The sequence below is a fragment of the Lithobates pipiens genome, unplaced genomic scaffold, assembly GCF_037356315.1.
Source record: "Lithobates pipiens isolate NorthernLeopardFrog02 unplaced genomic scaffold, aLitPip1_a1.2 Scaffold_19, whole genome shotgun sequence".
NCBI lineage: Eukaryota > Metazoa > Chordata > Amphibia > Anura > Ranidae > Lithobates > Lithobates pipiens.
Genome location: NW_027507764.1, coordinates 495,959,542 through 495,975,592, shown reverse-complemented (window position 1 = coordinate 495,975,592; position 16,051 = coordinate 495,959,542).

The following is a 16,051-nucleotide window of genomic DNA, read 5'->3' as shown; positions in this document are numbered from 1 at the left end:
ACCTGTCAGAGACCGGGGTTCGATTCCGCGACTGGGAGCCAACCGCATGAATGTTTGCATGAATGGGGGTCGCCTTCGGCAGTTTGCAACCCTGCGGGCTGTCTGACCAATGGGCCTGCAAACTGATTTCCTCTGGCTACAAGATAGAGTTCCTCTCTTGGCCACCAAACAGATTCTTCCCCTCCAGCATACCTTTACACCCGGCTTGCTGGGAGGCCCTAATGGGGGCAGTATGGGACCTGCTAAGCCCTAGGGTGATGGTGCCTGTTCCGGAATCGGAAAGGTTCTAGGGGTTCTACTCCAATCTGTAGTCCCCAAAAAGGAAGGAGTACGTCCAGTCTTGGACCTAATAGCCTCAATTGCTTTGTTAAAGTACAGAGGTTCAGAATGGAATCAGTTTGCTCAGTAGTCGCTGCACTCCATCAAGGGCACTCCCTGGCGTCTTTGGACATCCAGGATGCGTACCTGCACATACCCATATGCCTCAGGCATCAGAGGGTTCTGCAAATTGCAGTCGGGGAAACCCACTATCAGTTTGTGGCTCCCCCTTTTTGGCTTGACTTGTGCACCCCGAGTCTTTACCAAGGTATTGACTCCAATTTTGGCTTTGTTGAGACAATGTGGTGATCACCATGCAAACTCTGCAGGAATTTGGGTGGCTGTTGAACCTAAAAAAGTCGGTGCTCATACTTAGGGATGAGCTTGGTGTGCGAGTCGAACATACGTTCAACTCGAACATCGGCTGTTCGCACGTTCGGCGAATACCGAACGTTATGGGCCGTTCACGCAAAATTCGCGTGGCGCTCACAGCCCACAATGCACTGCACCATCGCAGTGCATTGCTGGCTCATGATTGGCCAAGCATGCACTGTGACCCCGTAATCACAGCGCCGGCAGCGAGGAGAGCCATGATTGGCCACAGGCAGGATGCCTGTGGCCAATCATAGCTCAGGCTGTGTAGTACACGCCCCACACTACATAAGGCCGCCAGCGCGGCGGCCTTGTGTAGTGGGTTGGCGTCTGTATGAGTTAGTGGGTGTTCTCTGTGTACCTTCAACACAGTATACACCGTTCGTTATCGGCCGATTTAGTGTTCTTGCGCTTCTGTAATTCAGCTGTAGGAGATTGTGGGTGTTGTCTGCGTGCCCTGACCGCAGTATACACCATTATCCACCTATATAGCTAGCTATATTGCTCTTCTGTAATTCAGCTTTCAGTCAGCTGTAGGAGATTGTGGGAGTTGTCTGCGTGCCCTGATCGCAGTATACACCATTATATCCACCTATATAGCTAGCTATATTGCTCTTCTGTAATAGAGCTTTCAGTCAGCTGTAGGAGATTGTGGGTGTTGTCTGCGTGCCCGGACCGCAGTATACACCATTATATCCACCTATATAGCTAGCTATATTGCTCTTCTGTAATAGAGCTTTCAGTCAGCTGTAGGAGATTGTGGGTGTTGTCTGCATGCCCTGACCGCAGTATACACCATTATATTCACCTATATAGCTAGCTATATTGCTCTTCTGTAATTCAGCTTTCAGTCAGCTGTAGGAGATTGTGGGAGTTGTCTGCGTGCCCTGACCGCAGTATACACCATTATATTCACCTATATAGCTAGCTATATTGCTCTTCTGTAATAGAGCTTTCAGTCAGCTGTAGGAGATTGTGGGTGTTGTCTGCGTGCCCTGACCGCAGTATACACCATTATATCCACCTATATAGCTAGCTATATTGCTCTTCTGTGATAGAGCTTTCAGTCAGCTGTAGGAGATTGTGGGTGTTGTCTGCTTTCCCTGACCGCAGTATACACCATTATATCCACCTATATAGCTAGCTATATTGCTCTTCTGTAATAGAGCTTTCAGTCAACTGTAGGAGATTGTGGGTGTTGTCTGCGTGCCCTGACCGCAGTATACACCATTATATCCACCTATATAGCTAGCTATATTGCTCTTCTGTTATAGAGCTTTCAGTCAGCTGTAAGAGATTGTGGGTGTTGTCTGCGTGCCCTGACCGCAGTATACACCATTATATCCACCTATATAGCTAGCTATATTGCTCTTCTATAATAGAGCTTTCAGTCAGCTATAGGAGATTGTGGGTGTTGTCTGCGTGCCCTGACCGCAGTATACACCATTATATCCACCTATATAGCTAGCCATATTGCTCTTCCGTAATTGAGCTTTCAGTCAGCTGTAGGAGATTGTGGGTGTTGTCTGCATGCCCTGACCGCAGTATACACCATTATATCCACCTATATAGCTAGCTATATTGCTCTTCTGTAATAGAGCTTTCAGTCAGCTGTAGGAGATTGTGGGTGTTGTCTGCGTGCCCTGACCGCAGTATACACCATTATCCACCTATATAACTAGCTATATTGCTCTTCTGTAATAGAGCTTTCAGTCAGCTGTAGGAGATTGTGGGTGTTGTCTGCATGCCCTGACCGCAGTATACACCATTATCCACCTATATAGCTAGCTATATTGCTCTTCTGTAATTCAGCTTTCAGTCAGCTGTAGGAGTTTGTGGGTGTTGTCGGTGTGCCCTGACCGCAGTATACACCATTATCCACCTATATAGCTCTTCTCTAATTGAGCCATCTGCCATCTGCAGGAGTTAGTTGGTGTTGTGTGCCTCCAGCACAGCACAGTATACACCGGTATCTACCCTTTAATTCCTGTTGTTCTATAATAAAGGCATCTGCAGGAGTTAGTGGGTGTTGTGTGCCTCCAGCACAATATACACTACCCAATTGCTGGTTTTCCCATCTCCCTTCAGGCCATTACCATGTCTGGAAGGCCAACAAGGAGAGGCAGACAGGCACGAGCCGATAAAAGAGGGCAAGCAGGCTCTGTGTCTAGAGACAACAGTGCTGGTCGTGGACGCGGTGCATCGGCATCAGCACGTGGCCATGAGACACGCTTGTCCTTATTTTCGGCAGCTGGACGCGTTGAGCCGCATCATGCCGAAGACTTGGTAGAGTGGATGACCAAGCCCTCTTCATCCTCCTAATCCTCTCTCACCCAGGCTCAGGGTACTAGCAAAGCATCTGCCAACGCATTGTCTTCCCTCGTCTCAATGTCATCATCAGTGACTCCTTCCCTAGACCCACCACATCCTTCTGAGGAGTCCCCTGAACTCTTTGAGCACAGTGTTGGGTACATGCTCCAGGAGGATGCCCAGTGTTTTGTAGGCTCTGATGATGATACTCAGCTAGAGGAAGGCAGTAGTGTTAGCGCAGAGAGAGGGGATGCTCAAGAAGGACAGCAATCTGGCAGTCATGTTCCACAAGCTGCAGCATACTGCCAGGTTTTCTCCAGCGATGAAGAGGGAGGGGATGATGAGGGCACTGACTCCACGTGGGTGCCTTGTAGGAGAGAGGAGGAGGAGGCACATCTCCAACAAGGCAGGATGCCCTCCGGGGGCCAGCTTAGGGGCAGCACACCGACTGAATCACACCGCAGAGCTCCACCTGTGCAGGGCGCTGCCTCTGCGCGTTATTCTAAAAGTTCTTTGGTGTGGGCCTTTTTTGAGACGAGTGCATCAGATCGCACCGCTGCTATTTGCAACATATGTCTCAAGCATATCTCGCGTGGCCAAAACATCAGCCGCTTGGGCACCACATGCTTGACCAGACATATGTTGACCTGCCATGCAGCTCGTTGGCAAGCGTACCTCAAAGACCCACACCAAAGAACAAAGCGGACCTCTCCTTGCTCCTCATCAGCTGGGATCTCCAACCCCATTAGACCTTCAGTCCTCTCTGAAACCTGCTCTGAGAGGAATGAAGGTGGAGAATTAGGTGTGTCACAGCCAAGTGCTTCCTGGCACTCTGCTAGCAGTACACCCACATCCGATTATAGCAGGCAAATTTCCCTGCCCAAGCTGCTGGACCTTCAAAAGAAGTTCACTCCCAGCCATCCACATGCCCAGTGGTTGAATGCTAGCTTGGCTAAATTGCTAGCACTTCAACTGCTGCCTTTTCAGTTGGTAGACTCGGCCCCCTTCCATGAGTTTGTACAATGTGCGGTTCCTCAGTGGCAGGGTCCCCAAACTCCACTTTTTCTCACGGAAGGCGATTCCGGCTCTCTACCGGCATGTGGAAGGCAATGTCCTTGCCTCGCTGGACAGGGTGGTCAGCGGTAAGGTGCATATTACCGCTGACTCATGGTCCAGTAGGCATGGACAGGGAAGTTACCTGTCTTTCACGGCCCATTGGGTCACTCTTCTGGCAGCTGGGAAGGATGCAGGACAAGGTGCAGTAGTGTTGGAGGTTTTTCTGCCACCATGCCTCCAAAATGCTACTACTGGTTGTGACACACCTCTCTCCTCCACCCCCTCCTCTTCTTCTTCCTCCATGGCCTCTTCCAGGGCTCTGTCCTCAGAACCAGCGGTGCTCCGTAGGCGTTCAAGGGGCTACGCAAGTACGCAGGCAAAACTATGCCATGCCGTGCTTGTGTGGGTTTGTTTGGGGGACAGGAGCCACACTGGGGCAGATATTTTGTCAGCTCTGCAGGGGCAGGCCGAGAGGTGGTTGACGCCAGGCCAGCTTAAGCCAGGATTGGTGGTTTGCTACAATGGCACCAACCTCCTCTCCGCCCTCCGACAGGGACAACTGACTCATGTGCCCTGTGTGGCTCACGTCCTTAACCTGGTGGTACAGCGGTTCTTGGACAGGTACCCGGGCATACAGGATGTCCTGAAGCAGGCCAGGAAAGTCTGTGTGCATTTCTGCCGATCATTTAATGCCTGTGCTCGGCTGGCTGAGCTCCAAAAGGAGTTGAACCTGCTCAAGAACCGCCTTATATGTGACATTCCCACCAAGTGAAACTCAATGTTGGCCATGCTGCAGCAGCTGCACACGCAGCAGAGGGCCATCAAAGAGTACCTGTGCGACTACGGCACCAGGACAGGGTCAGGGGAGCTCAGTTTTTTCTCACCACGCCAGTGGGGCATGATCAGGGATGCATGCACTGTCCTGTCACCGTTTTAAGAGGCCACAAGGATGGTGAGCAGTGACAGTGCATGCATCAGTGACACTGTACCTCTTGTCCACCTCTTGGAGCATACGCTGCATGGAATAATGGACAGGGCACTTGAGGCAGAACAGAGGCAGGAAGAGGAGGACTTCCTTGTCCCCCATCACACAGGAAGAGGAGGAGGAGGAGGAGTAGGAGGATGATTGTGTCAGCATTGAGGTGGAGGCTGGCACTCAGCATCAGCAGCAGTCTTGTAGGGATGATTTACAGTCCCAAGAAACCCGTGGACTTGTACGTGGCTGGGAGGTAGCTGCGGATCATGTTGTCCTTAGTGACCCAGAGGACTCCGGACTGAATGCCTCAGCTAACCTACGCTGCATGGCCTCCCTGATCCTGCAAAGCCTGCGGAAGGATCCTCGTATTCTTCGGATCAAGGAGAGGGACCATTACTGGCTGGCCACTCTCCTTGATCCACGGTACAAGGGTAAGGTTGCCGACCTTATCTTGCCGTCTCAGAGGGAGCAGAGGATGAGACATCTCTGGGAGGCCTTGCAGAAAGGTCTGTGCAACGCGTTCCCAGAGACTGGGAGGTTACAAACTCCTGGTCCTGGACAACTTGTTCCTGAGGCATCGGTCAGAAGGAGCGGTGGAGTAGGTGGCCGTCTGACCGATGCGTTCAGACAATTTTTTAGTCCGCAGCCCCAAGGTATGATTGGTTCCAGCAACCATCGCCAGCGTCTGATTTACATGGTGCAGGAATACCTAGGGGCAAGTTCAGACTTGGACACCTTTCCCACCGAAAATCCTCTGGCTTACTGGGTCTTGAGGATGGATCACTGGCCAGAGCTTTCACAGAATGCAATTGAGCTACTGGCCTGTCCTGCATCCAGCGTTCTTTCGGAACGCACCATCAGTGCTGCTGGTGGCTTTGTTACCGATCACAGGGTGCGCCTGTCCACCGACTCGGTTGATCGACTGACCTTCATAAAGATGAATCAGTCTTGGATCACTCACAGCTACCAAGCACCTGAAGCTGATGTAACCAAATAATTTTTTTTTTTTTTTTTTTAAGTATCACATCCCTTCAAGACTGCCTATGCTGATGCTGAGTGACTGTCCTGTCATGTTGATTGTCTATCCTCTTCCTCCTCCGCTGATATGTTGGAAGAACATTTTTGGTTCTGGGTGATGCCACCAGCCCAATTTTTCAGCCCGTTTAACAGGGGTGTTTAATTCCAATTTTTGATGCAATGCTTTGCAGCAGGGCTCATTCCTGCACTACAGCTAGAGTATATGGGAGAGGTTGCAGTGTGGTGGCACCAGCACCAGTGCCTAAGGCCCAATTTTTCTGCCCCTGTTTAACAGGGGCGTTTAATTACAATTTTTGATGCAATGCTTTGCAGCAGGGCTCATTCCTGCACTACAACTAGAGTATATGGTGGAGGTTGCAGTGTTGTGGCACCAGCACCAGTGCCTAAGGCCCAATTTTTCAGCCCCTGTTTAACAGGGGCATGTAATTACAATTCTTGATATAATATTTCACAGCAGGGCCCGTTCCTGTGCCCACCGAGAGTAACTGTGAGGACTTATAGTGTTGTGGCACCAGCACCACAACCACCAAAGGCCCAATTTTTCTACCACTGTTCAACAATGGCATGTAATTACAATTCTTGATATAATCCTTCACAGCAGGGCGCCCCAGCACCCACCAAGAGTCACTTTGAGGGCTTACAATGTTGTGGCAACACCAACACCTTGTTCCGCCATTTCTGCAGAGCATATAGGGCAGGCCCCTACTTTCAAACATCCAACTTACAAATGTCTGCTACTTGCAAACGGAAGGAGACAGCAGGAAGTGAGATGAAAAAAGACGGACGGCAAAACAAATTATACAGGGGTGATAACCCTTCCCTATGTTTTCCAAAAAGCTTAAAAATAGATTTTTTGACTGGAGCTACACTTTAAAAATGTACCAGTTCAAAATTACAAACAGATTCCCACGGGAGTCTATGCCCGGAAGTGGGTGTAAATACCTGTCTTTGACAGGTATCTCCACCCCCCTCCCCCCTGAAAGGTGCCAATTGTGACACCGGAGGGGGGGAGGGTTCCGATCAGCGGAAGTTCCACTTTAGGGTGGAACCCCGCTTTAAGCTCTTGGAGTTTATTTATATCTCTAGAAATATATGTTCCCAGATATTTAATGTGTAAATGGGGGAAAAGTACTGCGCTAAACCCTGAAAGTGAAGCGGCTAACACACAAAGTCCCAGTATTAATATAAAAAAATAAGTGTAGCGCTAAATGGAACCCAAAAGGTGTTACAATGAAAATGTAAAATCAAAGTGAATAGATCAAAAATAACCTATGAAAGACATAAAGAAAGTATAATATCACAGTAATGTACAAATGCCAAACATAAATCAAATGGCCAATGTCCATATTTAAAAAGTCCACTGGGTAGAGGAATAACTCTAAGTCCCAAACAGAGGCAAATATCATGTGATCACGGCAGGCTAAGATGACATCATAAAACGTATTCTGATGAAGTAATGGGTACTCTTACCAGAACAAATGTACACACAAACTGTACGGCGGTGCGTCAGGAAGGCTTGTAGTACTGGTTTCCCGGTACAGGATGATGCCAGGCTGGAAAATGGCACGAAGACTGTAACACCAATCTGGGTGGAATTGGATGGTGGTTCCAGAGCGATGGTTCCAAAGCAGAGATTCCCAAAGAATCCCAACCAGTCCCAAACAAGGTGCTTAGTAGACATGTGTACACTGAAATATTTCGTTTTCGTCCGAAACATACATTTATTTATGTAGTGGTGGCTCCTGAATATCATGCGCTATGCGTTTTTCAGAGTTATACCTAAACTGCAGTTTGGTTTTGGTACAACTGTCTAAATTTGGACTTCAGCATCAGTCTGACTGGACTATGAGATGTTCCACCTGACCACAGGGGGCACTGTCTCTTCTGGCAGGTATGGAACTATGGTCTGTTTGGGTGCTTTAGTTACTCTCTCTCGGAGCCCGCCCAGTGGGAGTGGCGCTCTTGCTGTGTTTTCTGGGAGAGGGTATTTAAGATGCGGACATCACGTGGTTCAGTGCTCTGGTCCAGAAGGATGTACTGACTTCATGGTCCTCTTCCTCCTGACCAGCCCCCAGGAAGGCTATGGCCTGGGGTGCGGATCCACCCGATCTTGATGTCTCGGGGCTAGCTAGCCCGGGGCAAGGAATCTAAAGGAGGATTCTGAGGTGGTTGGGTGCCGTCTCTGGTTTGGGAGAGACCCAGTGACTTCAAGCATTCCAGGGAAGGACTCTTCAGAAGAAGACCACGTATGGGTTGGTTTCTTAGTAAGAGCCTGGAAGGGCTGAAGTACCCAAGAGAATCTGATCTTGTGGATATCACCAAGCTGGCTGAAAGATCCAGGTATCGCACGAGTGTTCTTCATGTTTAGTTTTCCTACGTGTTCTACAACAACTTTCTGTGGCAGAGACTTGTTCCTGAGTTAAGCACCTTGTTGGCTGCTAGGCCTTGTGAGAGAGCGACTGTCCTCCTTGAGTGAACATCCAGTTGCGAATGGCTATTTTCTGGATGCAGTCAAAGTAAGCAAGTTCTTCAATATTTGACTTTGATACTAAAAGTACCTGAACTTCCTTTTCCCACCCTCTGATCCCAATTTAAGAGACTGTTTCATTGTTTACGTTTTGCAAATAAAATCCATTCAAGCAGATCTGTTGTCAATCTCTCGAGTTACTGGGCCATCTACCACATGACATCCCTAGAAGTGAAGTGTGGAGAGAAGAAGGTAACGGTAAGCCCAAATCTAACCAGTAGGGATGGCCGAACTGTTCGCCCGGCGGTCGGTTCGCGGCGAATTTTGGCTGTTCGCGGTCCGCCCGATCGGCGGACTATTGCCGCTGTTCGCCCGGCGGACTTACGTGTTTACTGTGTAAAAGAACTTTGACCTATGATGACACATCCATCATGTGGTACAGGACAGCCAATTGAGACATTACAGCACATGGACACTTGGACATTCCCCCTAACTTATAAATAGACCCCATCCGGAAGGCCATTTTACATTCTTTCTACTGTCACTATAGGGAGAGGTTGCTGTGTGGAGCAGGGAGAGACTGCAGTGACCCAAATCGCTAGCTACTAGGTCCACAAAAGTTATTTTAAGGACTGGTATGGTATAGGTGTAGTTCAGGATATAGGTTTGAGGCACTGCTATTCAAGTCATTGTTGCAGCAGGTTGTCTTTGTCAGTGCTGAGAGAGGGACAGATAGGACGCTGTGTGTTGCAGAGAGGGACAGTCAGTTTAATCATTAGCTGTTACTATTAGTTCCACAAAAGTCCTTTTCAGGACTGGTATGGTGTAGTAGTACAGGATATAGTTTTGAGTGCTATCCAAGTTATTGTTGCAGCAGCCTGTGTTTTGTCAGTTTAAATAGGGACAGACAGGAAGCTGTGTGTGGCAGTGAGGGACAGTCAGTTTAATCAGTAGCTGTTACTATTAGGTCCACAAAGGTCCTTTTCAGGACTGGTATGGTAATAGGGTTGTACAGGGATAATATTCTTTCTTCCAAATATAGAAAGAATATTATACTTGACTGCTGCCCTTCTGCTGCAGTAGTCCTTTATGAGTATAGGGACTGAGGTACAGTCTGCTAATCACAACCTACTAGTTGCACAAAGGTCCTTCTAAGGACTGGTAAGGTACAGTGTACTAGAGTATATAGGGTTGAGTGAGGTACAGTCTGCTAATCCTTAAGGACTGGTATAGGTCCACAATATATAGGGTTGAGGTGCACTACTGCTGACTGCTGCCCTATTCTGCAGCAGTCCTTTATCAGTATAGGGACTGAGGTACAGTCTGCTAATCACAACCTACTAGTTCAACAAAGGTCCTTCTAAGGACTGGTAAGGTATAGTGTACTACAGTATATAGGGTTGAGTGAGGTACAGTCTGCTAATCACAACCCACTAGTTGCACAAAGGTCCTTCTAAGGACTGGTAAGGTATAGCGTACTAGAGTATATAGGGTTTAGTGAGGTACAGTCTGCTAATCCTTAAGGACTGGTATAGGTCCACAATATATAGGGTTGAGGTGCACTACTGCTGACTGCTTCCCTATTCTGCAGCAGTCCTTTATCAGTATAGGGACTGAGGTACAGTCTGCTAATCACAACCTACTAGTTCAACAAAGGTCCTTCTAAGGACTGGTAAGGTATAGTGTACTACAGTATATAGGGTTGAGTGAGGTATAGTCTGCTAATCACAACCTACTAGTTGCACAAAGGTCCTTCTAAGGACTGGTAAGGTATAGCGTACTACAGTATATAGGGTTGAGTGAGGTACAGTCTGCTAATCCTTAATGACTGGTATAGGTCCACAATATATAGGGTTGAGGTGCACTACTGCTGACTGCTGACCTATTCTGCAGCAGTCCTTTATCAGTATAGGGACTGAGGCACAGTCTGCTAATCACAACCTACTAGTTGCACAAAGGTCCTTCTAAGGACTGGTAAGGTATAGCGTACTAGAGTATATAGGGTTGAGTGAGGTACAGTCTGCTAATCCTTAAGGACTGGTATAGGTCCACAATATATAGGGTTGAGGTGCACTACTGCTGACTGCTGCCCTATTCTGTAGCAGTCCTTTATCAGTATAGGGACTGAGGTACAGTCTGCTAATCACAACCTACTAGTTCCACAAAGGTCCTTCTAAGGACTGGTAAGGTATAGTGTACTACAGTACATAGGGTTGAGTGAGGTACAGTCTGCTAATCACAACCTACTAGTTGCACAAAGGTCCTTCTAAGGACTGGTAAGGTATAGCGTACTAGAGTATATAGGGTTGAGTGAGGTACAGTCTGCTAATCCTTAAGGACTGGTATAGGTCCACAATATATAGGGTTGAGGTGCACTACTGCTGACTGCTGCCCTATTCTGTAGCAGTCCTTTATCAGTATAGGGACTGAGGTACAGTCTGCTAATCACAACCTACTAGTTCCACAAAGGTCCTTCTAAGGACTGGTAAGGTATAGTGTACTACAGTACATAGGGTTGAGTGAGGTACAGTCTGCTAATCACAACCTACTAGTTGCACAAAGGTCCTTCTAAGGACTGGTAAGGTATAGCGTACTAGAGTATATAGGGTTGAGTGAGGTACAGTCTGCTAATCCTTAAGGACTGGTAGAGGTCCACAATATATAGGGTTGAGGTGCACTACTGCTGACTGCTGCCCTATTCTGCAGCAGTCCTTTATCAGTATAGGGACTGAGGTACAGTCTGCTAATCACAACCTACTAGTTCCACAAAGGTCCTTATAAGGACTAGTAAGGTATAGCGTACTACAGTATATAGGGTTGATCATCCATCCCTGTGCTGTGCTGACTTCCTCCTGGGGCTGTACCTCTGCTGTGCATATTATGAGGGGCTCCCACCATCCCTGTGCTATGCTCATTATGAGGGGCTCCCACCATCCCTGTGCTATGCTCATTATGAGGGGCTCCCACCATCCCTGTGCTGTGCTGACTTCCTCCTGGGGCTGCTTATTATGAGGGGCTCCCACCATCCCTGTGCTATGCTGACATCCTCCTGGGGCTGCTTATTATGAGGGGCTCCCACTATCCCTGTGCTGTGCTGACTTCCTCCTGGGGCTGCTTATTATGAGGGGCTCCCACCATCCCTGTGCTATGCTGACATCCTCCTGGGGCTGCTTATTATGAGGGGCTCCCACCATCCCTGTGCTATGCTGACATACTCCTGGGGCTGCTTATTATGAGGGGCTCCTACCATCCCTGTGCTGTGCTGACTTCCTCCTGGGGCTGTACCTCTGCTGTGCATATTATGAGGGGCTCCCACCATCCCTGTGCTATGCTCATTATGAAGGGCTCCCACCATCCCTGTGCTGTGCTGACTTCCTCCTGGGGCTGTACCTCTGCTGTGCATATTATGAGGGGCTCCCACCATCCCTGTGGTGTACTGACTTCCTCCTGGGGCTGCTTATTATGAGGGGCTCCCACCATCCCTGTGCTATGCTAACTTACTCCTGGGGCTGTACCTCTGCTGTGCATATTATGAGGGACTCCCACCATCCCTGTGCTATGCTCATTATGAGGGGCTCCCACCATCCCTGTGCTATGCTGACTTCCACCTGGGGCTGCTTATGGTGCTGGTGTCAGTGCTGTATATCACGGTGCTGGTGTCAGTGCTTTATGTCACGCTGCTGATGTCAGTGCTCTCTATCACGGTGCTGGTGTCAGATCACTCTATCACGGTGCAGGCGTCATTGCTGTATGTCACGCTGCTGATGTCAGTGCTCTCTATCACGGTGCTGGTGTCAGATCACTCTATCACGGTGCAAGTGTCATTGCTGTATGTCACGCTGCTGATGTCAGTGCTCTCTATCACGGTGCTGGTGTCAGATCACTCTAAAACGGTGCAGGTGTCATTGCTGTATGTCACGCTGCTGATGTCAGTGCTCTCTATCACGGTGCTGGTGTCAGATCACTCTATCACGGTGCAGGTGTCATTGCTGTATGTCACGCTGCTGATGTCAGTGCTCTCTATCACGGTGCTGGTGTCAGATCACTCTATCACTGTGCAGGTGTCATTGCTGTATGTCACACTTCTGATGTCAGTGCTCTCTATCACGGTGCTGGTGTCAGATGACTCTATCACGGTGCAGGTGTCAGTGCTCTATATCATGGTGCTGGTGATCATCTCCTGCACCCTCTTCTTTGCCTACCCTGACCTTCCCTCTCCTCCATTGCCTTCATGCGCTCCACAGTCCTGAATTATCACAATTTCACATATAAAAAAAGAATGCTTGTAGTTGTCGATCCCAGATTCACCTCATACATGTGTTATGTCATTGGCCATGTGGTGGGACTATGTGTGCACAGCTAGTAATTATTTTTTGGCTGCAAATATGACCTGTAGGTTTATAAAGTTCGCCTCCCATTGAAGTCAATGGGGCCCGCCGCGAACGTTACGGTTCGTGAACTATCGGCCGCGTTCGCGGTTCGCGTTCGTGAAACATCCTGTCGGAAGTTCGTCCATCACTACTAACCAGCAGCTCCTTCGGGGGTAGTGCTACAGTTAGTTACTCCCGAAATTCATTTTTATTTATTTTGTTTTTCGTTAAAAATTGCATTTGTCCGAAAATCCTAATTAATTAAGGTCAAATCTGTTATTGAAGGCTTATGGTGTCTGTCGAAATGTTCAAAGAAGATTCGACGGAGCAGCTAAACTGTATGACTGCATATAGTGTAGCTACTCCGTCGAATTTTCTTCGACACCATAAGCCAAAGATTCAACGTTTGTATGTTCTTCGCTGCTTTGTCGAATCTTTGTCGTTCATCTTGAATGTATATAGTTCAAACAGAAAATGGACTGGTGATAGGATCTCTGATCAGACAGGTAACAAGATAGGGTTTATAGAATCTATATAGAATCTCAATCTATAATATAGAATCTATAATAATAAATCCCCCCCCCCCCCCCACACAACACGGGCAGCCTTTGAGGCTATCACAACACTAGCAACACTAGTATCACTATCAAGTTCACAACACTAACACAATAGCAGCAGATTATTATTAAAAAGTTAAGTTGAACTGTAGCTTGCTTCACTATTGTTCTGCTGCTGTGCTTATGCTTAATTGCTAAATAATTTAGGTTCTCTGACAAACGGACCAGCTAAGATTGACTGTCTTCTGTAATGATTCAGTGTGTGTGTGTCTCTCTGCTAGCAATTGTAAGTGAAAGTAAGTTGGCTGTACATGTGTACTTAGTTCTAGCTATATTACTGCTCCTCCTCTTTGGTTACAATCAGCCAATAACATTCATCATCATCATTATTTTTATTTTACTTCCCCCACCCAATTCCAGCAGCAATCTTTTCTCTCTCTGTCAAACCTTTTCTCTTTATGTAGAATAATCCTGGACTAATAAGTTAAGGTTAGGCACATTCGACCACAGGTTCGATAGACACAGGTTGTAATTGTCAGCGTCATGTCGAATCTCCTATCTATATTGAACTGTTGTCACAACAAAAATGAAAATAAAGCATTTATTTATGTCGGATCTTTGTTTTTCGGAATCTGCACTTTCGTTATCGTTTGTTAAAACGATAACGAAAATACCTGAAATTCGAACGAAAATGCATTCGGACGAAAATGAATGCACATGTCTAGTGCTCAAGGGGCAATCATCAATACTCAATACATGGTGAAAGAAAAAGGACAAAAGCTCCACATGGTGTAGGTCAATCATGGTTTATTAGAATAAAAAATTGCCATACAATGGAATGCAGGTAAAAGTTAAAAAGTTATCATGAAAAATAGTAGAAAAAAGCAATGTGGGAAGCAGGAGGTGCTGGTCCGAGGCGTTTCGACTAAATAGTCTTCAACTGGGGCTTATCCTAACCTCCCCACATTGCTACTCAGTATATATAAGTTATCCATCAATTACATGAATTGCACGGGTCTGCCCCCATCATGGCCAAACCAGAAGTAAGCACTGACATGAATGTCTGAATTCACTTCAATTACAAGACAATAGACTATAAAACTATCATACCTTCAATAAAAGTAACTCTCCCTGGAGTGGAAATTGGAGTCTCATGGGGTCAGGCTGAAAGATTGGATGCAAACATAAATCTCCACATGTTTGCGTCCCAAGCCTCATTGTCAGGTAACCTTGAGACGAGGTGACAGGTGCACACCGTAGGATCAGGAGTGCACCCCAAGGTTGTGGACCCTACGGCTGACTGCTGCAGACGGGGGATAGATCCCACTGGGGTTAGAGCGTAAGATTCCCTGGGGCGCGGAGTCGAAGAGCCAGCAGGTGTTCCCCAGCGCCTCTGGTGGTGAGGATGGACTTGTCTGCAACTGGCTCCAGGTCACGACCCCCAGGGTCCCCCAGCTCACACCCACAGTAGGCAACAGGAGGATAGGGATGGTGAGGGACAAAGCCAAGGTCGGGGCCACAAGCAGACAAGAATAGTCGGGTACACGCCAAAAGGTCAGGATCACAGGCAAACAGGGATAGTCAAGACACGCCAAAGTCGGTAACAGAAAACAGTAGCAGAGCACACGGCAGGAAACAGGAGGCTAACACACAAAGGTTGATCAGCACTGATGGCCTGCAGTGCACAGGTTAATTTAGGGCTCCCTGATAGGGCCTGGGGTGGAGCCATGCTTAGAGGAGAGGTTATAAAAACCACCAGGTGGAAGTGGCTGGCCTCTTAGGCTGAAGACATGAGGGGAGGTAAGCAAACACAGGAAGATCACTGCATAACCATGACAGTACCCTCCCTCTTTCGATGCCTCCCCTCCCCCGCCTGGGTCCAGGTTTAAAGGGAAACTCCAGATGGAACCTCCTAAACAGATATGAAGCAAAGACCTCAGTTGCAGTGATCCAAGGCCTCTCCTCAGGACCCAACCCTTTCCAAAGTACGAGGTATTGAAGAATGCCTTTACGGAGCCGGGAATCCAAAACTTGACTAACCTCATATTTTAGATTATCCTCAGAGACCGAAACAGAGGTAGGGAGAGGACGAGAGGACTTGAGGACAAAAGGCTTTTTAGGAATGGGTAAGGGCATGAGAAGATCAGGAGTCTGAGCAGGGACCCCCACACCCTTAAAGATGAGCTGGGCATCCATAACAGGACCATCAGACTGGGCAGAGGTCAGTGGATCCCTGAGGTCATGCTGGTTAGAAAGTGACATGTCACAAGAGTCAAGCTGGGCAGCTGCAACACAAACAGAATGCAGAGAACCCTGAGAAAAAGATTGAAAACCCCTCCTGGGCGAATGAGGTATTCTATCTAAAGGATGGATTGAGCCTCTTAAATGGGTTTGAACGGACATAGTAGCAGTAGAGTGAGGCCAGGTCACCGAAGGTGCTAAACAAGAAGCAGGAAGCTCATTGGGCATGGGCTGAACTGGCATAACTAGTGCAGGGGTCGACTGAATAGTATTGTCAGGTGTAGCGACCATCTCAATCGCATCACAGGGCATAGAAAACTTTGGGACTTGCAGACAAGTTAGTCTG